The following is a 24,837-nucleotide window of genomic DNA, read 5'->3' as shown; positions in this document are numbered from 1 at the left end:
GCACACATACACACTAGATCATAATAAATAAGATATTTTAAAAGGAAAAAATACAGTGTGAAGGCAAGGTGGATTACTTGGGACAATCCAATAAAAACAAAGATAACATAACAAGGAGATAGGAGTGGAAATTCCAATATATGGGTCACACTGTGAAAAGATGAAAATCTAAGTTTCATAGTTATAGAAAACATTTTTAAGATCATTTCCTGTAGTTAGGAAAAGAGAGGTTGTATTTAGTAGCTCTTAGTGTTAACACAAGCTATAACTAACTTGAAAGAGATTTTTAATGAGGAATACTCTAGATTTCATTGACCTGTGGGCATGTCTTTGAAGGGCTGTGCTGATAGTTCATTGATAGTGTAGAAGGATGGAGCATTATTCCCTACTTACAGGATCTAGAAAAGCATAAGGAAAGAGAAAGCTAGCTGTGGGCAAGAAAGCAAGGGTAAACATCTTTATTGTTTCTCTGATCTTGACTGTGGACATAATGCTTTAACTTCCTGCCAAACTTCTCATCAATCATAAATTTAAACCTTGAGTTGTAAGCAAAACAAATCCTTTTTTCTCTAAGATGCTTTTTGTTAGAACAGATGCCAACTCAGATACAGGCAGAATTTCAAACACCACATAGACAGGAGCACAAAAGAACCTCCCTTCATAATATTATAATTAAACAAAGAAAGTACATTGAAATTGACAAGAGAGAAATACCAAGTCAAATGTAAGGGAAGATCTGTCAGAATAACAGAATTTTTTTAACAGTGACTTTAAAATTCAGGAGGAACTAGAAGCTATATTTTAAGTTATAAAAGACAACCAATGCCAAATACTGTACCCATCCAACCTTCTTGTCATAACTCAAGGAGAAATAAAATTTTACATGCTAAAATTATGCAAAATGAATTTATACCCATCAACGTGGCTCTACAAAATATATTTATAGAAGCCTTTTAGACTGAAGAGAAAAAAAAAACAGATGTGTCCACAAGACTGCAGCAAGCATAAAATTACTTTACCCATCATCTTGATACAACCTAGAATTATCAGAGAAAGTCTCAATCAGGTCAATCCTATCAGATTGGCCTGTGACCTGGAATTTGAGTTGTTGTCTTCATTAATGATTGATGTGTTAGGGCCCACAGCATAGGTAGCTGGTCCTGGGATGTATGAGGAATCAACCTAGCCTGGAAAACTGAGTGAGTTAGCAAGAAGAATAGTAAAACAGATTCTACTTCAGTTCCTTCTGGAGATAATTCCCAGACATTTCCCATTGATAGATTGTGATCAGAAAGTGGAAGCCAGATAAATACTTTTTTTTCCTACATTGTTTCTTAAAGCAAACTAGAACCACAGTTAAACAAGAAAACAGCTTGAGCCCCTTGGCAAAATCATCAAAATGACAATAAGCAATAGGCACCTTTCACTAGTAACTGAATATTAATGTCAATTCCCAACTAAAAAACACAGGCTAGGAGATTGGAATGTTGTACTCCATCATAAAAGGCAGATATAACTTTACAACGAAGTGATGAAAAAAGGTGTTCAGGGCAAATGGAGCTAGAAAACAACCAAGTGTTGCTGATCTAATCTGACAAAATAGACTTGAAAGTAAATCTAGTGAGAAATGATAGATAAATGCTACTTCCTACTTATTAAGGCAACATTTCATGGAGAGAATTGTACAATTCCACACACATGTGCACCTAGTTGTATACAGAAAATACTATTAGATGTAAAGCCACAGATATCACCAGGTGTAATAGTAGTTTCATTCCCAACAATTAACACTTCATCCCAATAGAGAGTAAACCAAATTAAATGACATCGCAGGTAAAATTGTCTTAAAATACATCTAGTGAATGTTTTATCCAAACACTGCATAATACTCCTTGTTCTCAGCAGTCCATGGAACTACTCTAAATTAGATCATATATTACGATACAAAGAACATCTGAGCAAGTAGGGGGAAACTAAAATATTTCCTTATATTCTACCTAACAACAATAAAATGACAACAAATAAAGAAGAGAAACTCTAGAAAGTAAACAAACTCATGGACATAATTATGAATCATTTCTTAAAGAAATCAAGAGCAGAGAGCCTCCTTCAATAAAATAAAAATTAAATTCCAACATCCTTTAATCTGTGAGATGCCATGTAAACAGTTCTAAGAGAGATGTTTAAAGGTCAGTGTTCCTATATTAAGAAATCTAAGCGGGGATTGAGTATTTAGCTCAGTGGCAGCACGATTGCCTAGCAAGCACAGGGCCCTGGGTTCATTCCTCAGCTCTGAAAAAAACAAAAATAACCAAAATAACAAAAAAGAAGCCAAAGAGATGTCCAATAATTTAGTTAATGATTCACCTTAGGGCTGTAGAAAAGGAACATGAGATGTTTAAAGGTCAGTCTTCCTACAAAGAAATTAAAGAGATGTCCAATAATTTAGTTAATGATTTACATTAGGGCTGTAGAAAAGGAATAAGTCAAACACCAAAATCATTAGCTGGAAAAAAAAACACTGACATTAATGCAATCAGTGAAATGAAAGCAGCTCAACACCACAACAAACCACAGAGTCAATGAAATAGATTTGGTTCTTTCACAATATAAACAATTTTGACAAGATAAACTAACCAAATGAAGAAGGAATGCCAATGCTAATACAGTAAGACATGAAAATGGAGTCATTAGGACAAACTTCAGTGAAATTCAGAAAATTATTAGAGTTTACCTTAAGAACATTCCACTAAACTGGAAAATATAAAACATATGGATGAATTTCTACATAGAGTAAAAATTACCAAAATTAAGCTAAGATGATATTTTGAACAAATAAATAAGTAAGGATGGGGAGAAGGCTGAGCAGTTAAAAGCATTCACTGTTCTTTTAGAGAAGCAGGACTCGATTTATACTACCCACATGATAACTCACAATGCCTTCTTCCATCCTCTATGGTTACCAGACACATATGTAACAAACACATACATAGAAGAAAAATACTTCAACACATAAGATAAAATGAACCTTAAAAAATAGTCAGGAATGGCCCTGCCCCCACCTCTGGGGTGGAGGACAGCATAGCAAAGACCAGTACTGAATAACTCAGCAACCACTGAGGCTCTGATCTAGGGCTTTGAGTTGGTTCCCCCCAACATTTATCCTATTGATGAGCTGCTGGAGAATGTGGAAAGGGTCAGTCGTGCAGAAGCATAGCCACAGGATTTCCATGACTCCAGGGAATAATAGGATATCTAAGAGGAGTCTAGAGGAATCAGTATTGATGGTGTAGCAGAAGCCAGAGGCTCTGAACCAGACCAAGAGCTGATTGCAATGAACATTTGCAAATAAAGCTGTTTAGGCAGAAGGGTATACTGCATGACACACCTCAGCTCCCAATGTCATTATGATAAACAAATATATGATGGAAATGTGGGAAAGCTGGAGTAGCAAAGTGGAACAAGTATGTTGGAACTGGAGACACAACATGTTTGACTGGGATGAGAGAAGAATGCCATTGATAGAGGAGCATGTCATTGCCCAGAGGAGTTGGTAAGATGGTTTGATCTTTGGTTTGTTTGTTTTTCCTTTTCTTTTTAAAATAAATTTATTTGTGTATTTATTTTTCTTTTCAGCCATAGTTTCCTCTCTGTCCTCCCCTCCTATTATCTCCCACAGTAAAGCCCCCCATGTTCCCAGCCTCCAAACCACTCTTCCTCCATTTCTGTTTTGGAAAGGGCGGGTCTACCATGAGTATCAACAAAACATGGCATATCAAGCTGCAATAAGACTACATACTTCCCCATGTGCTAAAGCTTGGCAAAGTCACCTAGTATGTGGAGTAGGGTCCCAAAAGCCAGTAGAGGAATCAGAGATAGCCCCTGTTTCCACTATTAGGATTCCTATAAGAGCACCACCAAGCTACAAAACTATAATGCACATACAAAAGGCCTAGATTATTCCCATGTAGGCACCCATTTTAGCAGTTCAGATGCTGTGAGCCCCTATGAGCCCCGGTTGATTCTGTGAGTTTTCTTGTGGTGTCCTTGACTCCTGTGGCTCCAACAATTCTTTCTCCCCTCTTCTGCAGGATTCTCTGAAATTCACCTAATGTTTGCCTGTAGGTCTTCATCTGTTTCCAACAACTGCTGGATGAAGCCTCTCTAATGATAATTGGGTTTAGGCACCAATCTGGTCATGGGAGATTGACAGTTCAGACTACATATCTGCTGTTGCTGGGAGTCTAAGGTGGAGACTTCCTTTGAGATATGTGGCAATGCCTTGTGCCAAGTTTCTACCTAAGCCTGAAATGCACCCCTTTCCAGTCGTCTTTTTCAGGACTTTCCACTTCATCCCCTTCCCTTAACCCAATCGCTCACATCCCCATGTCCACCTGCCCTCAGTTAACTCACAATATCTCTTCTATTTCCATTTCACAGGGATATCTGGGTATCCCTCCCCCATGAATTTTCCTAGTTACCTAGTCACTCTGGTTCTGTGGATCATAGAGCATTATTATTCTTTATTTTACAGCTAATATCCACACATGAGTAAGTACATACCATGATTGCCATTCTGTGTCTGGATTACCACACTCAGGATGATCTTTTGTCTCTCTTCTTGCTATCAAGGTGGGGGGAGGGTGACATGCATTTGGGCTCAACAGTGGAATGACACTGTTTTACCCATTCCCCAATGACCACTATGTTATTATGTGTATTTAATATGTTGCATAGACAGAATTCAAAAACCTATAGTACAAGTGTGAGCTACCCCTTATGGTAAAGGATATGCAGTTCATACTACTCCTGATTCAGCTCACGTTGTTGAGTTGAGCTGTTAGTTTTTCATGTTCTGAAAGATAATTCATTTATTTTATATACAGATAGTCCCTATATTTATAGAGCTCTTCAAGGTATACAAACTATTTCTTATATTAAAACTATTAATGAGCAAACAATAATGTTATTTTCAACAAATTCAGGATGCCATTCTTTAAGAAAATTGTCATATTTTGTGGTACATATTAGAGCACATTCAAACCTTCCTGGTACATTAGCTGAGAGGTAATGCTTTAGCTGATAAATTTACTCAGTGGATCACTTTATCTGAAGTTGAGCTTGTTCAGCGATTACATGCTTTGCATCATCAATATAGCAAATCTTTAGAAAATGATTTTGTTTAACAAGAGAAACTGCTGGTCAAATTATTAAAAAAAGTGCTATGTGTCCATAATATTTGCCTGTACCTCATTTGAGGTAAATCCTCCAGATCTTCTTCCTAATCATTTATGGAAAATGGATACCAGTCATATCACAGATTTTGGAAATTTTAAATATATGTATGTGACAATTGATAATTATTCAGTATTTTTAATGACCACTGCTCAAACTGGAGAAGCTACTAAGCATATAATTGCCCATTACCTGAAATGTTTCTCCTATATGTGGATACTAAAATTTATTAATACTTATAATGGATCTGGATATCTTAGTAAATCTTTTTATTATTTTTGTTCTCAATGGCAAATTGAACATAAAATAGTTATTCCTTATAATCGTCAAGGACAAGGTATCATTGAAAGAACTCATGGTAGCCTCAAAATACATCTTCAAAAAATTTTAAAAAGAGCAAATTATACCCTCAATCTTCACATAGTGTATTAAATCATGCCTTATTTGTTTTAATTTTTTTTAAATGTGGATGCTGGTGGAAAATCTACAGCTGATCAATTTTGGCATGAAGGCACCATGACAAAATTTACTTGAGTTAAATGTTAAGATCCTTGTACTGGCCTATGGAGGGCCTCCAACCCTGTTTTAATATGGGAACAAGGACATGTTTGTGGTTTTTTTCACAGGATGAAATGAAGTGTGTTTGTTGCCTGAACAATTGATGCAGTGTATGAAGCAGAGAGATGCTGATCCTGGTGTTGTTGATGACCACCCAGAGATGCCAGAGTGAAACCTATTGGGCCTATGTTCCTGATCCACCAATTTTATCTTCTGAAACTTGGGAATGAAAAGAAATTGTGGTCGCAGTTAATGATACCAGGTGTTTAGATCAACCTGCCACCCAAGAGTTCAAGATTGCTTGCAATTTCTCTTATAATGGATATGGTAAAGGTATTCCTGTGTATTTTTTTAAAAAAATATTACTTTGGAAGAATGTCTTAGAGTGTTTCCAAAAAAGTATTGGGACATGATAAATAAGGTACAAGTTACACAAAGTTATTTCTTCCTTAAAGTAAATGGATAAGTAATATATCACCCTGTCAATGATTTCCTCCATGCAAAAAAGAACTGTGAGAGTCTAACAGAACTTTGTTATGGAGATGATGTGCTGACATTGTTCCTTTAAACATCATGGGGACAGAGCAATATATTCTTGATTGGTCTACAATTATAGTGACTCTAATCTTGTGTTTGCGGTAGAATCTTGGGACCAAAGTCTGTCAGCTGGAATTCACTATTCCTATACTGGATCTCCACAAACTTATTTGGAAACTCACTGCTGCCATGGGAACAATGTCAGAACATTCCAGTCTCTTGTAACCTGTTTGTCCTTTGAAAGGAACTGATTTAGCTTGTGGTAAAATGCCTTACATTCTTTTAGTTGGTGAAGAAAATATTTCTATGAATAGTTTTATGTTTATTGTATCATATCTTAATTGTATTTTGACTATTTCTCAAATGGATAATCATACTCAAGTAACAGTGTTAAAACAACCTTCATTTGTAATATTATCAGTACACATGAGTGATCCAAGGTTTGATGATAAAGGGTTAAAAGTGATTGAAGAAATAAAGAAAGCTTTAAGCAGACAGAAGCATGTTACTGGATTAGTTATAGAGGGAATTGCAGCTCTTATTACTGTGCTTGCCACTACTACTGTTGATTCAGTGGTTTGGTCTCAATCCATTCAGACAGCAGGGTTTGTTAATCAGTTGTCTATGAATGTTTCTATGACATTAGAACATATAGATGTGAATTTGTATGATGTGGCACAATTTCTGTAGCCAAAGTCAGGTAAGTTTTCCTTGCCTCCTTTCATCCTAAGACAAGACATGAATGATGAATTTCATGCTCACATGATGGGTAAGATTGTAGTGTCGTAAGGAAACACGTAAGACAGGCACAGTCATGTGAGAGACTCTCTGCAGTCTTAAAATAAATAAAAAGGGAGGAATTGTGTGAGCCAACAACCGACACAGTTTCCCAGTTTGAATCTGAACAGTATTCTGAGTCAATAGAGTTCAAGCTTGCTTGCTCCAGGTCTGTAAGAAAGTCCTGATTAGCCGATGGGAAGGAACATACTATTTAGCTAGATGCAGACTGCTGATGCCAACTAGAGGTACACTGAGATAGAAAATGAAACCGCTTGCTCCTTGACTCAAGGATGGGATAGACAGTGGTTGAATGCCTGTGCTGTGCATTGTTCTACTTCTGTCCTTCAAGACTGCATATAAGCTGGCTATGAAATAAACTCAGGGTTGTTCGACATTGACTGGCAAACCTCTCCACTCTTTTCTGTCTCCTTGATTGTCTCTTAATCTACACACCTCTACTGAGCCACCCAGATAACTGTCGACAGGCCCTGACAAAGTACAAAAGTGTCAGGAGAAGAGATGATGTGTTTAAAGCCTAGGCTACATTGAAAATTGGGCAATATTTCTGACCCAAAACTTCTCAAGAGATGAAATTAAAATGGCTAGGCAATAACTTTTAAATTGGTCAACATCTTTAAAATTAAGAAAATTAAAATTAAAACTACTTTGAGATTTCATTTTACTCCAGTGAGAATGGTTATTACAAAGAAACAAAATAAAACAAACAAACAAAAAACCAAATACTGGCAAGAATAAATGATGGTGAAGATGTGTGGAAAGGGGAACCCTCATTAACTATTAGTGTGATTTCAAACTGTGGAAATCAGTGGAGACATTTTGGAAATCAATGTGGAAAATTTATCACATGGCCCAGATACACTGCTCCTTGACATATGTCCAAAGAACTTGACACCTTAGTCCACAAATTCTTCCTTAGCCATGTTCATTACTTCTCTATTCAAAGTAGCTAAGAAATGAAAACCATTTAAATCTCCTTCAGCAAAACAATGACTAAGGAAAGTGTGGTACACACATGAAATAGAATTCTACTCAGCTGTGAAGAAAAATGAACTCATGAAAATTTTCACATAAATGTGTGAAACTAAGAAATATTATATTGAGATAACCCAGTCACAGAAATACTAATGTTAAATGTCCCCTCTTCTTTGTATTTTTTGTCTTTGAATTTGTAGATATACATTTATAACTTGGAGAAACTGCAAAACTAAGGTAGGAAAACATGACCGATTGGGGAAATAACTCTAGATACTGGAATAGCATGCAGGTGCTACAAAGGGAGAAATAAAATAAATGGAGGGGGCCTTTAATTGATAAGGAGTCACAGAGCACAATCCAGAGTGACAGAGAGGAAGGAGAGATAGATACTACTAAGGATGTTTTGAGAGATACTGGGAAGCTTATTATCTCACATTTATCTAAAATAATATATAATATGCATGTATAAACATGTTTTTAAAGATATTATGCAATTTATAATGATAATACTTCTCCCAAGTGCCATGTACTATATGGAAAAACCTCCCTGACATTGTTGGTCAGGGTAATCCAAGTGACATCCAAAGCAATACCAAGTATTATTGCCATTGATTGGCTTATAGAACTTGAAGATTTAATTCTGCACAGAAACCACAATACACTTCAGATACAGAAATTGGAGGAATTGAACTGAAATTGTCCTGGAAATTATTCCTGGAGTAGTGGATTTCATAAAGTGAAAAAGTGCCAAGACAGAAGAGCAATAACTAGGCTTGTCCAGGTGTGATATCTGTGAACAACAAAAATAAACTATCAAGATATCCACAATGGTTTAATAGTGGAATTTTTATCTTGGAGATTCCAAAGGCTGGCTAATTGGATTGAAGGCACACTCATTTAGAGGGTAGCCATACCTTGTACTGTAAACACAGACAATTACTTGGGCCTGGAAAGGGCATATATCCAAGAGGGGAACTTGCTACTGTCAATTTCAGAATCCAGTTCACTTTGTTATTGTTTTCTTAATACCTATCTTTTACACACAGATAAATATAGTTCTTACCCTTAATCAAGGAGGCTTCTTTTTACAATATATGAAGACTATCATGAAGTCCCACAACTGGTCAAAATGCAAAATTGACTGTAAGGGGCCTAACCCAACTGATACATCGGCGATGAATTCATTCCAGCTAAGGCTAGGACAAAACACAGAAGAGGGGGCAGAAAGCCCCCAGAGTTCAAGAGTCCCTATTGATCGGATATATCCACTGACCATTACAGGAAAATATGCCTATGAACTCTCAATAGTACATTTATCCAAATGCACCAGCATGATCGCACCATTGGTACACACTCATAGAGGAACTTCTACATGGTCTTACCCCAAGATGGAGGAATACAGCAGTCCAATGGCTTCTGAAAGAGGGAAAATCAGGAGCCTCAGGTGAGAAATCCCATATTGGTTGTTCAATCCCAAGTCCTCTACTCAGGATTCATTCATATACAAACAGAACTAAAAGGACTCAGTAGGTTATATGTACATGTGATCATATACACTTACACATACAGAAACTGAAAATTAAAGAAGAGACCATAAATGTGGGAAAGGGGGAAGCATTGGAGTGGGAGAGGGAGGGTGGGAGTCATATAGTGTAGCTAAGTAACTATGAGTTTCTCAAAAACATCCATTATTTTTTAAAAATAATTGCACGTCATAACATTTTGTATGATCTGTAACTTTTCTGCACATTTGAAAACATTTTGAAAGCTGAACTGTGTTAGAAAACATTTTAAATTAAACCCCAATTCAATCTCCCACTACTTGTTATTGAGTTTCTGGTTTAGGGTCATGAACTCATGCTCACAAATGCTACAGAATGATCTCTGAATAAGTTCATAATTGCTTAATACAACAACCTTTCACTAGTTGTTACAATATCCATTTCTTCCTATCAGTAGTTAGATTTACAATGAACTGTGGAGTGTTAATTATTTCTTTTGACTGCACTGTGATTTTACATCACAAGATTTGCTACAAGCTGAGTAGTTGGCTAAAGCTGGAATCCTAATAGTAACTACAAAGATCTCTTTGCCATGTCAGACTACCTTTGGTTTGAAGAAATATCTCCCCCTGCTGTAAGGCTTGAAATAGTAATAACTCAAAAAGCTCATGATAAGTTTGTGATCAGAGATAAAGACACAATCATACTGACTTACCCCAAATCATGTAAGAACTGTGAGTGAGAATAACACTGAAGTGTATGAAGAAGTTTAGGTCTTTGATCCTCATTGATTTGTGCACTTAGTGGAGTGCTCTTTATATCTGATATTTAAAATATGTGTGGGCAAGGAGAGTTGTGTATGAGTGCATTTTCACTCAGAGAAAGATCTCTAGCCTGATCTATGTGGACAGAGGATCGGTCAAGCCATGTGAACAATGCCAGTGGATCCTAAGGCCAACTCTGGAATAGTTCTGTCTCTGTATGGAAGAGAGAGTGGAAAAGGGAGCATGATGAAAATAAACAGAAGAAATAACATCAAGATATAAATACATGGATGCAAGAATATGTGGAGAGAGGACAACGTCCGGTAGAAGAATTACCATGGACCATGGAAACAAAAAGAGGCATCATGGTTTTTGGGGGAGGGGTGTTTGCTGGGTGGCAAAAGCACTGAACATTGGGTAATTGTTACGTTGATGACATCAAAAGTGCTATAACATGGAAAAGTCAAGGGCAGGGGAATGCAAGAAAAAGATTCAGGTAATAGTCCAGAGACAAAAACTAGAGAAATATCCATTGACCAAGAAGCATGTAAACACAAAGTGTGTGTGGTAAATAGACACAAAAGGATTTATTCATATTAAAGAGAAACAGTGCTCAAACACACACTACAGCATGTATACATCTCAACAGCAATGTATTAAGTGACAGGAGCCAAGCTCAAGGATAGATTCCATGACTGCATCCATGTGAATATCTGGGATAGTCAAATTCACTGCATCAGAATGTAGAATGATGATGGCCCAAGACTGGAAGTGATGTTCATTGGGCAGGTAGAGTCTTTTGAGTATAGCTCAATTTTTCCAGGTTAAGCATTGGGAATGTACTAGATGAATATACTTTGTACCATGTGAACACCACACGTCTGAGTGCTTTGAAACAGTTGCTCTGGAAATTGTGTGGTTATATATTCTAATTGAGGCTTTTTTGAAAGTACTGTTGAAATATTGACCATTACTTTTCCTTCTTCTTCAGGAACTAATTGGATGGTTGAGATCCAAATAGGGGCTTATAGGGGAAACAACCTGAACAGGTGTCAATAGTCTGGTCATAGAGCTTATTCAATAGTCATGGCTCATCATTACCCCCTGTGTCTTGCTGTGTCTATCTGCCCATTGAGATCAGTAGCCACAGGATTCATCCACATCGCTGATAGAGGATCTCCAGAAGGGATCAGAGATATATAGGTTCTGACCTATCATAGTTTCTAGTTAGTAAGGATGTTTTCTGGATGTTTCTACACTATGGAACTTAAAAATATTTTATACTTAAAATACAAAGACAAATGTAGAAATAGTATCTCTCTTGAAAATATCCTAATGAAGTTGTGAACACTATTTGCATGTGTGTTATGTGCATTTGTCAAAATCTTGGCAGGACAAATTGAAGCCTAAAGAGTTGAATTCTAGAATAATGTTACAAAGAGCATTGGTATGAAATATGAATTTTCTTTTATAAAAATTGTAATATTTTTAATTTAACTTTTATTTTGTGAAATTATAATAAAATTACACACATTATTTCCCCTTCTTCCTCTCTCCAAGCTTTCCCCTCTTATCTCTTTCAAAATTATGGTCTCTTTTTTTCATTAATTGATGTTATATCTGTATATGTATCTACATCTATCTACATTAAAATTTTAATAAGACCTTCTCAGTCTATACAATGTTACTTGTAAGTATGTTTTCAGGGCTGAGAATTGGTATTGGATAACCAATTGTTATACTTTTTTCAGAGGAAGTCTATGTCTCCCACTATCACATTTTTTTAGTTGCCTGAATGTCTTTGTTTTCACCATCATGCAATGACACACTGGCTCTGAGCTCTGCACCATGATTCTTTTGAAAGTTATATTTGGATACCCAGGGAGGTATGCCCCTAGGTCCCATCCTTGTGTCCCAGCCATTCCCAGGGAAGAGCCACCGAAGTCAGCCACAGTTGTAGGCCAGCTGGAAGGGCTCCCACAGAAAGGTTCCCCTTCTTCAAGACCCCCAGCAGACACCGCAATCTACAAACCCTGCTCCCACCCCATCTGCCCCCATCCCCATCGCCACCACTTTCTGAGACTCAGAGACCAACCCCCACATCCCATGTGGCCCAGAGCTCCCATGTAGCCCAGAGGTGAGTGACTGGGTTCATACCCAGGGAGGCCTGACCCTAGGTCCCATGCCTGGGCCCCAGCTGTTCCTGGGGAAGACCCGCCCAATTCAGCCCCAGTTGTTGGCTAGCAGGCAGGGCTCTCTTGGGAAGTTTCCCCTTGTCCAAGACCCCCAGCCAGCTCAGAGAGCTCACATCCAGCCCAGAAATCTCCCATCCAGCCCAGAGAAAGAGAGAGCTCTCATTGGACAAAGAGCTATCATTGGACCAAAGAGTAAACTCAGGAGACAGGGAATCTACCAGCCCTGATTAGACCAAGAGTGGCTTTCTGAGAAGTAGAACCTGCCACCTCTTATTGGACCAAGAGAGGCTTCCTGAAAGGCAAAATCTGCCAGCTCTGACTGGACCAGGAGCCATGATAAGACCAAGAAAGAATCTGCAAATCACAGAATCAACTAGCTTGGCTTGACCAAAAAGCAGCTCACTGAGACACAGAAGGTGCATTCTCCAAACATACCAAGAGCTAAGACTAGACACAGAAGGGTCCCCTGAGACACAGACATAACAAACACAGAGTGGATCAACAGCAACTCGCTAAGACATGTGGACAAATGAAATCAAATTGAAGACCCTGACATTAATCCGCACATCTATGAACATATAATTTTTGACAAAGAAGCCAAAACTGTACAATGTAAAAAAGAAAGCATCTTCAATAAATGGTGCTGGAATAACTGGATATCAACATGTAGAAGGCTGCAAATAGATCCATGTCTGTCACGGTGCACAAAACTTAAGTCCAAGTGGATCACAGATCTCAACATAAATCGAATTACTCTGAACCTGATAGAAGAGAAAGTAGGAAGTAGTCTTGAATGCATTGGCATAGGAGAACACTTCCTAAATATAACACCAGTAGCACAGACACTGAGAGAAACAATCCATCAATGGAAACTTTTGAAACTGAGAAGCTTTTATAGAGCAAAGGATACAGTCAACAAGGCGAAGCGACAGCCTAGGGAATGGGAAAAGGTCTTCACCAACCCCACATCTGACAGAGGACTGATATCCAGAATATATAAGGAACTCAAGAAATTAGACATCAAAAGGACCAACAGTCCAATTGAGAAATGGGCTTTAGAACTAAACAGAGAATTCTCAACAGAGGAAACTCAAATGACTGAAAGACATTTAAGGGATTGCTCAACACCCCTAATCATTAGGGAAATGCAAATCAAAACAACTCTGAGATACCACCTTACACCTGTCAGAATGGCTAAGATATAAAACACTGAAGACACTTTATGCTGGAGAGGATGTGGAACTAGGGAAACTCTCCTCCACTGCTGGTGGGAATGCAAACTTGTACAACTACTTTGGAAATATATATGGTGCTTTCTTAGAAAATTGGGAATCAATCTCCCCCAAGATCTAGCTATACCACCCTTGGGCATCTTCTCAAGGAATGCTCAATCTTACCACAAGAGCACCTGCTCAGCTATGTTTATATCAGCATTGTTTGTAATAGCTAAAACCTGGAAACAACCTAGATGCCCTTCAACTTAAGAATGGATAAATAAATTGTGGCACATATACACAATGGAATACTACTCAGCAGAGAAAAACAATGACATCATGATGTTTGCAGGCAAATGGATGGATCTAGAAAAAATCATCCTGAGTGAGGTAACCCAGACTCAGAAAGACAAATATGGTATGTACTCACTCATAGGAGGATACTAGATGTGGAACAAGGATGACTGGACTGCTACTCACATCAACAGGGAGGCCACCTGGAAAACAGGACCCCAAGAAAGACACGGGGATCGTGCAATGACGGAGAAATGGCTGAGATCTACATGAACAACCTGGACATGAGTGGGAGTAATGAAGGGTGAGGGTCGAGGGAAAGAGAGCCTGTGGGAGCAGGAGATCCTAGCTGGATCAAGAACAGAGAGGGAGAACAAGGAATAGGAGACCATGGTAAATGAAGATCACATGATAAAAAGAAGAAACAAAGTGCTAAAGAGGCCCACAGAAATCCACAAAGATACCCCCTCAATAGATTGCTGGCAATGGTCGAGAGACAGCCAGGACTGATCTACTCTGGTGATGGGATGGCCAAACACCCTAATTGTCGTGCTAGAAACCCCATACAAAGACTGAGGGATCTGGATGCAGAGATCCACAACTAGACCCCGGGTGGAGCTCTGGGAGTCTAATTAGTGAGAAAGAAGAGGGTTTATATGAGCGAGAATTATTGAAAACAAGGTTGGATAAAGCACAGGGACAAATAGCCAAACAAATGGAAACACATGATCTATGAACCAAAGGCTGAGGGGCCCCCAATTGGATCAGGCCCTTTGAATAGGATGCATGGTTTTTCTCTAGGATATGTGTCTTTGTATCAAATGATGTACACATGAGTGGAACATGCAAAGTTCTGAACTGGGAAGGAACTACAACATGGAAGTGCAGAATGTCTGGCCTACTTCATCTCTCCAGGAACACACAAAGGCAAGTTTCCCTCTCTGTTGAGATCTAACCCATTTCCTCTCTGGTGCCTGTTCACCTTCCATCAGCACATCATTATTAACAACCCGTGCATCAGAAAAGAGACTTTTACATATGCATCGAATAAATGGTGAAAACCTGTCAGTCTTCTATTTCAATGTTTTCACCTAGTGGAATATATTTACGGAACTTTGAACTACAACTCTAGAATTTGACACTTGGTTTTTTCTTTTAGTCACTGTGTAGACTTCAGTGACCTATTAAGTGTGTTTTCAGAACCATAGTTTAATGTTTTGTTGAGAGGGGACAATATTTTCCACTCACATGTAACACAAACTGAAAAAAGGTAAATGCAGTCTATGTCTTTCTTTAGAATTAGAATGTGATATTGTTATCTTAATTACTGTGTTGTCAGTAATGTCAGATGAAGGAGGGTGAAAATGAACCCTTGTTAGCTTATTGTACTCAGCATCATCTATTCAAAACAGATAAAGAAACATCAAGAAAAGAAATATTTGTTTTCTGCTCTCAACCCAACCAATGGCTGTTCATGTGACAATGGGATCAAATTTCTGAATCTTGGCATTTCTCAGGTGAACATTGTGAAAAAAAAAGTTAATATTTCTAAATAAAAAAGAAACAAAGAGAACAATACAAAGAATTAATGAAACAAAGAGTTGGTTCTTTGAGAAAATCAACAAGATAGCCAAGCCCTTATCCAAACTAACCAAAAGGCAGAGAGAGAGAGCAAGAGAGAGAGAGAGAGAGAGAGAGAGAGAGAGAGAGTATCCAAATTAGCAAAATCAGAAATGAAAAGGGAGCTATAACAACAGACAGTGAGGAAATCCAGAGAATCATCAGGTCATACTTCAAAAACCACTACTCCACAAAACTGGAAAATCTAAAATAAATGGATAATTTTCTGTATAGTCACCATATACCTAAGTTAAATCAAGACCAGATAAATGGTTTAAATAGGCCAATAAACCCTAAGGAAATAGAATCACTCATTAAAAGTCTCCCAACCAAAAAAAGCCCAGGACCAGATGGTTTCGGCATAGATTTCTACCAGATCTTCAAAGAAGAGTTAATACCAATACTTTTTAAATTGTTCCACACAATAGAAACAGAAGGAACATTACCAAACTCCTATGAGGCTACAATTACCCTGATTCTAAGCTAAACAAAGATGCAACAAAGAAAGAGAACTACAGACCAAGTTCCCTCATGAACATGGATGCAAAAATACACAATAAAATACTGGCAAACAGACTCCAAGAACACATCAAAACAATTATCCACCATGATCAATTAGGCTTCATCCCATTCAAGCAAGGGTAGTTCAACATACGAAAGTCCGTCAATGTAATACACCATATAAACAAACTGAAAGAACAAAAAAGCACATGATCATCTCACTAGATGCTGAAAAGGCATTTGACAAAATCCAACACACCTTCATGATAAAAGTCTTGGAGATATCAAGAATACAGGAAATATACTTAAACATAATAAAGGCAATTTACAACAAGCCAACAGCCAACATCAAATTAAAAGAAGAAAAACTCAAAGTGATTTCCCTAAAATCAGGAACAAGGAAAGGCTGTCCGCTCTCTCCATACTTAGTCAATATAGTATTTGAAGTTCTAGCCAGAGCAAAAAGACAACATAAGGAGATCAAGGGGATGCAAATTGGAAAGGAAAAAGTCAAGCTTTCACTATTTCCAGATGACATAATAGTATACATAAGTGACCCCAAAATTTTGACCAAGGAACTCAAACAGCTTATAAATACCTTAAGAAATGTAGCAGGATGCAAGATCAACTCAAAAAACTCATTAGCCCTCCTATATACAATTGACAAACCGGCAAAGAAGGAAATCAGAGAAAAATTATCCTTTACAATAGCCACAAATGATTTAAAATACCTTGGGGTAACTCTAACTAAGCAAATGAAGGACCTGTATGATAAGAACTGTAAGTCCCTGAAAAAAGTAGTTAAAGATGTCAGAAAATGGAAAGATCTCCCATGCTCATGGGTATGCAGGATTAACATAGTAAAAATGACAATTTTACCAAAAGCAATCTACAGATTCAATGCAATCCCCATCAAAATACCAACACAATTGTTCACAGACCTGGAAAGAACAATACTCAATTTCATATGGAAAAACAAAAGATACAGGATAGCTAAAATAATCTTGTACAATAATGGAACATCCACAGGTATCACCATCTCTGATTTCAAGCTCTACTACAGAGCTGTGGTTGTAGAAACTCTATGTTATTGGCATAAAAACAGAAAGGTGGATCAGTGTAATTGAACCAAAGACCAAGACATAAATCCACAAAACTATGGACAACTGATCTTCAACAAAGAAGTGAAAATTACACAATGGAAAAAGAAAGCATCTTGAAAAAATGGTGCTAGTCTAAATGGATGTCAGCTTGTAGAAGAATATAAATCAATCCTTAGCTATCATCTTTTACAGAACTCAAGTCCAAATAGATGAAAGGCCTCAACATAGACCAGATGCACTGAATCTGATAGAAGAAAAATGGGAATAGCCTTGAATGTCACAGGAGACAATCTGTGCACTGATAGCAAGGCACTAAGATCAACAATTAATAAATGGGATCTTAAGAAACTGCAAATCTTTTATAAAGCAAATGACACCATCAATAGGGACAAAATTGCAGCCCACAGATTGGAAAAATATTTTCAACAACTCTGCATCTGACATAGGATTAATATCCAAAATATATAAAAGAACTCAAAATCCTAGACACTAACAAACTAAATACTCCATTTAAAAATTGAGTACAGTTTTCAATTGAGAAGTCTCAACAGAGGAAACCAAAATTGCTAAGAAACACTTAAAGAAATGATCAACATCCTTAGCCAACAGGGAAATGTAAATTAAATTGACTCTACAATTCTATCTTAACCTGTCAGAATGGCTAAGAACAAAAGCTTAAGTAACATCTCATGCTGGAGAGCAGGTAGAGTAAGAGGAACACTCTTCCATTGCTTGTAGGAGTGGAAACTTGTACAGCTACTTTAAAAGAAAGTGTGGAAGTTTCTCAGAAAACTGGGAATCAACCTACCCAAAGACCCAACTATACCATTCTTGAACATATATGCAAAAGATGATCAATAATACAACAAGGGTATTTGCTCAACTATGTTCATAGTATCTTTATTTGTAATTGATGGAACTTGGAAACCTAGATATCTCTTAGCCAAGGAATGATAATGAAAGACCCTAGCCCATCAGGCTTACACCCCCAAGCCTCAGGAAAAAAGAAACTTCAAGTACCAGGAAATGAGAAACTAAAAATCTAGTTCCAAGGGCAACCTGACTTAGCCATTGTTCAATCTCCCCTGCAACCATATAACAATGTAAAGAGATTTCAGTTAAGAGATGTGCTCAACTGTGACTGGGATAGTTGCAGGTGTTCCAGGAAGGACCACCGTGACCTGTGTGTAAACTCCACTCCCGCCTTGATACCCCCTCTTGAGGTTTCAGGGAGAATGTACATATTGATGGAGCTGTACCCCCTCTGTGATCACTCTGTACCCAGACCATGTTCATGTGAAACAAAATTGTTTGGGAATTGTAATCTTATGGGTTTTGTGGGTTTTTTCCTTTATAAGCCCTTATGGGGCTGCAGTAAGATGTGTCTCTTGCTCTTAGGAGTAGGGTTTGCCCTTCTATATAGAAGCTTAATAAATCCTCCTGCTATTGCATCAACTGGACTGAAGTCTGGGTTCTTCAGGCTCCCACTCGAAACCCTAAACTTTGGGGTCCAACAATAAAAGAAAATATGGCACATTTACACAATGGAATATTACTCAGATGTTAAAATCAAGCACACCAGGACATTTAGAAGCAAACAGATGGAACTAGAAAGAAATCATCCTGAGTGAGGTAACCTAGACAGAGAAAGACAAACATGGTATGTAGTCAATTATAAGTGGATATGAGAGAAAAAAAAGATAGTAATGCTATGATCCACATACCTAGAAAGACTAGGTAACAAGGAGGATTCATATGGGGCTACACCAAATTATCCTGTAGAAGGGAATAGAAGAGAATTTGTGAGTGATTTGAGGGCAAGTGGGGTGGGAACAGGAGTCATCAGTTTGAGGTAGGATAGTGGGGGAGAGTACTGAAAGAGACTACTGGAAGAGAGAGGCATTGTCAGGGTTAGGTAAAATCTTGGCATGAGGGAATCCCCAAAGAATCTATAAGGAAGATTCCTTAGACTCCTAGAAATAGCAGATGCATTATCTGAACTGGCCATCTCCTGTGACCAGGTTGGTGCCTAACCCAATTGTCATGAGAAAGGCTTCATCCAGAAACTAATGGAAACAGATGCAGACTCCACATGTGGAGTACAGAGAATCCTGCAGAAGATGTGGGAAGAAAGGATTATAGGAGCCACAGGAGTCAAGGATACCACAAGAAAACTCACAGAACCAGCCTGGGTCTACAGGGGCTCATAGAGTTTGAACTGCCAACAAACCAGGTTGCCCACATGGGACTCTCCTAGGCCCTCTGTGTATGTGTTACAGTTTGTAGCTTGGTGCTTTTGTAGGACTCCTAACAGTGGGAAAAGGGGCTGACTCCAACTCTTTTACTGGCTTTTGGGACCCTACCCCTCATACGGGATCAACTTGTCCAGCTTTAATACATGGGGGATTACTGCAGCTTCTTAGGCCTTGATTTATTGATACCCTAAACAGAAATGGAGAAGGAGTGGTTTGAGCAGTGGGAACAGAGGAAGGCTAGATGAAGGTCCTGGGAGGAGGGGAGGGAGGGGAAACTATGGCTGGAATGTAAAAAAATACGTAAATGAATTTATTTTATAATGAAAAGGAAACACAAACTAACCAAAGATCAAACAATCTTGTTGACCCCTCTGGGCAAGTTATGCTCCTCTATCAATGGCAGTCTTCTCTCATACCAGTCAAAGATGTCATGTCTCCAGTTCCAACATATTTGTACTACTTTGCTACTCCATTTGGCCCACCTCACCATTACTTATTTATTCATCATAATGGCCTAGGGACCTGGGGTGTGTCATGCAGTATACCCTTTTCCAAAACAGCTTTACTTGCTAATGTTTATTGCAATGAGCTACAATGAGTCTGGTTCAGGGCTTCTGCCTTCTGTTACACCATCAGTACTGGAACCTCACCCAGACACCTCTTGGATATCCTACTGTTGCTCAAAGTCATGGAGATCCTGTGGCTATGCTTCTGCAGGACTGGCTCTTTCCACCTTCTCCACCAGCTCATAGATAGGGTAAATGTTGGGGTGACCCAACTCAAAGCCCTAGATCAGAGCATCAGTGGTTATTGAGTTATTCAGCACTGGTCTTTGCTATGCTGTCCTCCAGCCCAGGGGTGGGGGCAGAGCCAGTCCTGAATATTTTTAAGGTTCATTTATTTTATGTATAGAAGTGTTTTTCTTGCATGTATGTGTTTGTTGTGTTTGTGTCTGTTGCCCTAAGAGTCTGGAAGAAGGTATTGTGAGTTGTCAATGTAGGTACTAGAAACTGAATCCTAGTTCTCACAAAAACGACTGCTGAGCCTTATCCCCATTCACACTTGATTGTTTAAAATTTCACTTTAGTTTAACTTCGGTAGTTTTTAATCTATGTAGAAATTCATTCATATGTTTTACATTTTCCAGTTTAGTGGAATGTTCTTAAGGTAAATTCTAATAATTTTCTTTATTTCACTCGAGCTTGTCATGATGGCTCCATTTTTATGTCTTACTGTATGAGCTTTGGCATTTATTCTTCCTTTTGGTTAGTTTATCTAAATTTTGTCAATATTGTTTATATTGCAAAGGAACCAAATCTATTTCATTGACTCTATGGTTTGTTTTGTTGTTGAGCTATTTCATCAATGTCAGTGCTTTCTTTCCAGCTCCTGATTTTGATGTGTAACTTGTTCTTTTTCCAGAGCCCTAAGGTGAACCATTAACTAAATTACTAGAAATCTCTTTGATTTCTTAATGTAGGCATGTTGACATTTAATCATCTCTCTTAGAACTGTTTACATTGCATCTCACAGATTAAAGTACATTGGGTTTAATTTCCATTTTATTACAGGAGACTTTCTACTCTTGATTTCTTCAAGAAATCATTCATAACTGTGTTGTGAGTTGTTTGATGTCCATGAGTTTGTTTACTTTCTAGAATTTCTCTTGTTTATTTGTAGTCATTTTACTGTTGTCATGTAGAATATAGGGAAATATTTCCATTTCCCCAAATTTGCTCAGACATTCTTTGTGTCCTAACATATGATCTATGTTAAAGAAAGTTGCATGAGCTCCTGAGAATAATTTATATTCTTCAGTATTTGGATAGAACATTCTATAGTTGTCTTTTAAGGCCATTTTACCTTTGATTTCATTTAATTCTGTCTACTTTCCATTCAGATGATGGGTTAATTGTTGGGAATGAAATAACTATGACACCTGGTGACAGTCTGTGTCTTTACATCTAGTATTTTTTTCTGTGTAGAACTGGGTTCACATGTACAGTTCTCTCCATGAATTGTTTCCTTAAACAGTAGGAAGTGAGATTTATTATTTCTCATTACATTTGATTTCAAGTCTATATTGTCAGATTGCATCAGCAACATTTGCTTTTTTTTCAGGCTCCATTTGCCTTGAACATCTTTTTTCATCATTTCATTGTAAGGTTACATCTCTCTTTTATGATGGAATGCAACAAAAATATATTTCCTACTTTTTTATTCTAATCTCCTAAGCTGTGTCTTTTGATTAAGGGATTGACACCATTAATATTAAGATACTACTGAAAGGTGCCTATTGACTATTGTAATTTTGATTATTTTGCCAACATGCTCGAGCTGTTTTCTTTTATTAACTCTTTAGCTGTTGTTCTAGTTTGCTTTATAGTTTCTGTGATAAAACATTCTTCATAGAAACAATGTAGGGGAAGAAAGTATTTATCTGGCTTACACTTTCAGGTGGCAATCTATCTATGGGAGAAGTCAGGGTAGGATATCTAGAAGGAACTGAAGCAGAAACCATTTTACTAATCTGCTTTGTTAGCTTTATCAATGTTTCATGCTCAGTTAGGTTTCTCACACAACTCAGGCTCAGCTACCTACACTGTGTGCTCTAAAACATTATCATCAATGAAGACAACATCTCAAACACCTGGTAACATGTCAATCTGATGGGGACAATATCTTAACTGAAGCTTTCTCAGCTAATTCTAGGTTGTGTCAAGTTGACTAGGGAAGCTAACTTACACTTGTTGCAGTCTTAAGGATACATCTATTTTCCTCTTCAGTATAGAAAAATTCCATAAATAGCCGGGCTGTGGTGGTGCACACATTTAATCCCAGCACTCGGGAGGCAGAGGCAGGCGGATCTCTGTGAGTTCGAGGCCATCCTGGGCTAGAGTGAGTTCCAGGAAAGGTGCAAAACTACACAGAGAAACCCTGTCTCAAAAAACCAAAAAGAAAGAAAAATTCCATAAGTATATTTTATAGAGCTGGGTTGGAGGTCATAAATTCATTTCACATATTTTTAGCATATAAAGTTTCATTTCTCCTTGAGTTATGATAAGTAGCTTTGATGGGTACAGTAGTCTGATTTGTCATTCGTTGTCTTTTAGAACTTGAAATAGAGCTTTTCAGTCCCTCCTGCTTTTCAAAGTCTTAGCTAAAAATCTCTTATTCTGACAGATCTTCCTTTTCATTTAACTTGGTGTTTCTCTCTTTCCAATTTCAATATATTTTCTTTTTTTAAAATATAATATTTTGAGAGGCAGTTCTTTTCTTGTCTTGTCTATGTGAGCTTGTAAATTCTTCCTGTATCTGAATTTCCATCCTAACAAAAAGCAACTTAGAGAGAAAAGGGTTTGTTTTGCTTACAACTCCAGGTTACACTTTACTATTGATAAAAAGTCTTGGTAGGAAGTTAAAACACTGTATTCACAGTCAAAATGAGACAGATAACATGTTTACTCTTGTTTTCTTGCCTACAACTAGTTTTCTCTTTCCTTATTATTTTCTGGGCTCCCATGAGTAGGAAATGCTGCTGCACACACTGTCTAAATTATCAATGAACTATCAGGACACCTTTTCAAAAGCATGCCCAGAGCCAATGTAATCTAGATGATTCCCCATTGGAAATCTCTTCCATGGTTGTTATAGGTTGTGCTAAGTTAACACTGAAAGCTAATGAACACATCATCTCTTTTCCTAAGTATAAGAGATGAACATAAAAATGTTTTCTATACCTATAAACCTTAGATTTCATCTTTGCACAAGGTGACAGATGTCTTGGTGACAGATATCCTACTCCTATCTTCTTATTATATAATTTTTGTTCTTATTATATTGTCCCAAGTCCTCTACCTTGCCTCCACACTATGATTTTTTTCCTGTAAAACATCTTATTTATTATGATTTGGTGTGTGTGTTTGGGTGTGCATGAGTGGTTGTGTGGGTACACACATCTCAAAGAACATTTGTGAGGATGTGAGAAGAATGTTGTGTAGTCAGTTGTCTAATTCTAATTTATGTGGGTTACAGAGACAGTTTGGTCATCAGCTTTATATAATAACACTTTTTAATCAATTTTTATCTCATGATGCCACCATTCCCTTTTGTATCTCTATTTATTTCATTTATAATTTATTTGTTGTATAAATTATTTGGGTTAGTTTCTACATTTCCTTGTGCAATAAAGACGTTTATATAACTTACTCTTCAAAATTTTGTCATTAGGGGATAGATAGATAATTCAGTGGTCAAAAGTACTTGAAAATTTTTAGAAGAGTGGCATTTGTTTCCCAGCACTCACATTAAGTGGTTCACAATTTTCCATGACTTCAGCTTCAAGGGAACTGACACTCTCTCTTCAAATCTCAGGGCGTGAGCGCACACACACACACACAGACTTATACTCCTATGAAAATGCACAAACGTATACAAAAATAAAAAATAAATCTTTTAAAAATAATTTTATTAACTACAAGTTTCTACAGCCTTGCATATTATCTGATTGGTCATGTATAAAGTCTCTCTCTCTCTCTTTCCCACTTCCTCTCTTCCTCACATCTCTCTCTACCAGATGACATAGTCCCTTCATTATGTTCATTGATGTGATTATTAATGATGTCATACAACCTTGATTCATGCCATCAATGGATTTTACTCAAAAGGTTTTTGTATTGATATTTATGGGAATCATTCTTCCCATCTCTGTCATTTAATCTTTCTGTCTTCATAGCACACTTTACCAGGAGGCAGGTACTTACTTGTTTGCTTATTGAACATTACTCCATGTTAACACTCAGATCTTGTGGTTGTTTGTTGTTGGATATAGCCAATATGTCTCATCACTTGATACATATCAAATAAAATGTGACAAAATAAATATCCAGGCTGATTATTATGGTGCAAGCCTGCAGTTATCACATTCATGGGACAGATTCAAGAAGATCAATAGTTCAAGACTATCCTTAACTACATGGCAAGACAGAAACAGCCTTGTTTACATACTCTTTGCAATCCCTGCCTCCAAATAAACAGATATCTTTTAAAACTACTTCAAAGTCAGAACTGTTAATTATCCACTACATTTACGTCATTGGCTTTCTACTGAGCCATCACCTGAGCCATTTTAATCACATTAAATGCCTTAACTCTGTTATGTATTGTGCAATTTACTTTCTCTCTATTATTTCTCTATAAATTATTTACCCCAGCTTTCAATAAAAAATTCTGTCATGTGTTGTGCAATTCCCTTTCTCTCTACTAATTCTCTGTAGATCATTT

Source organism: Peromyscus maniculatus, chromosome 1, assembly GCF_049852395.1.
Source record: "Peromyscus maniculatus bairdii isolate BWxNUB_F1_BW_parent chromosome 1, HU_Pman_BW_mat_3.1, whole genome shotgun sequence".
NCBI classification, from domain to species: domain Eukaryota; kingdom Metazoa; phylum Chordata; class Mammalia; order Rodentia; family Cricetidae; genus Peromyscus; species Peromyscus maniculatus.
The sequence above is the reverse complement of the archived record's forward strand: the minus strand, read 5'-3'. Positions refer to the sequence as shown.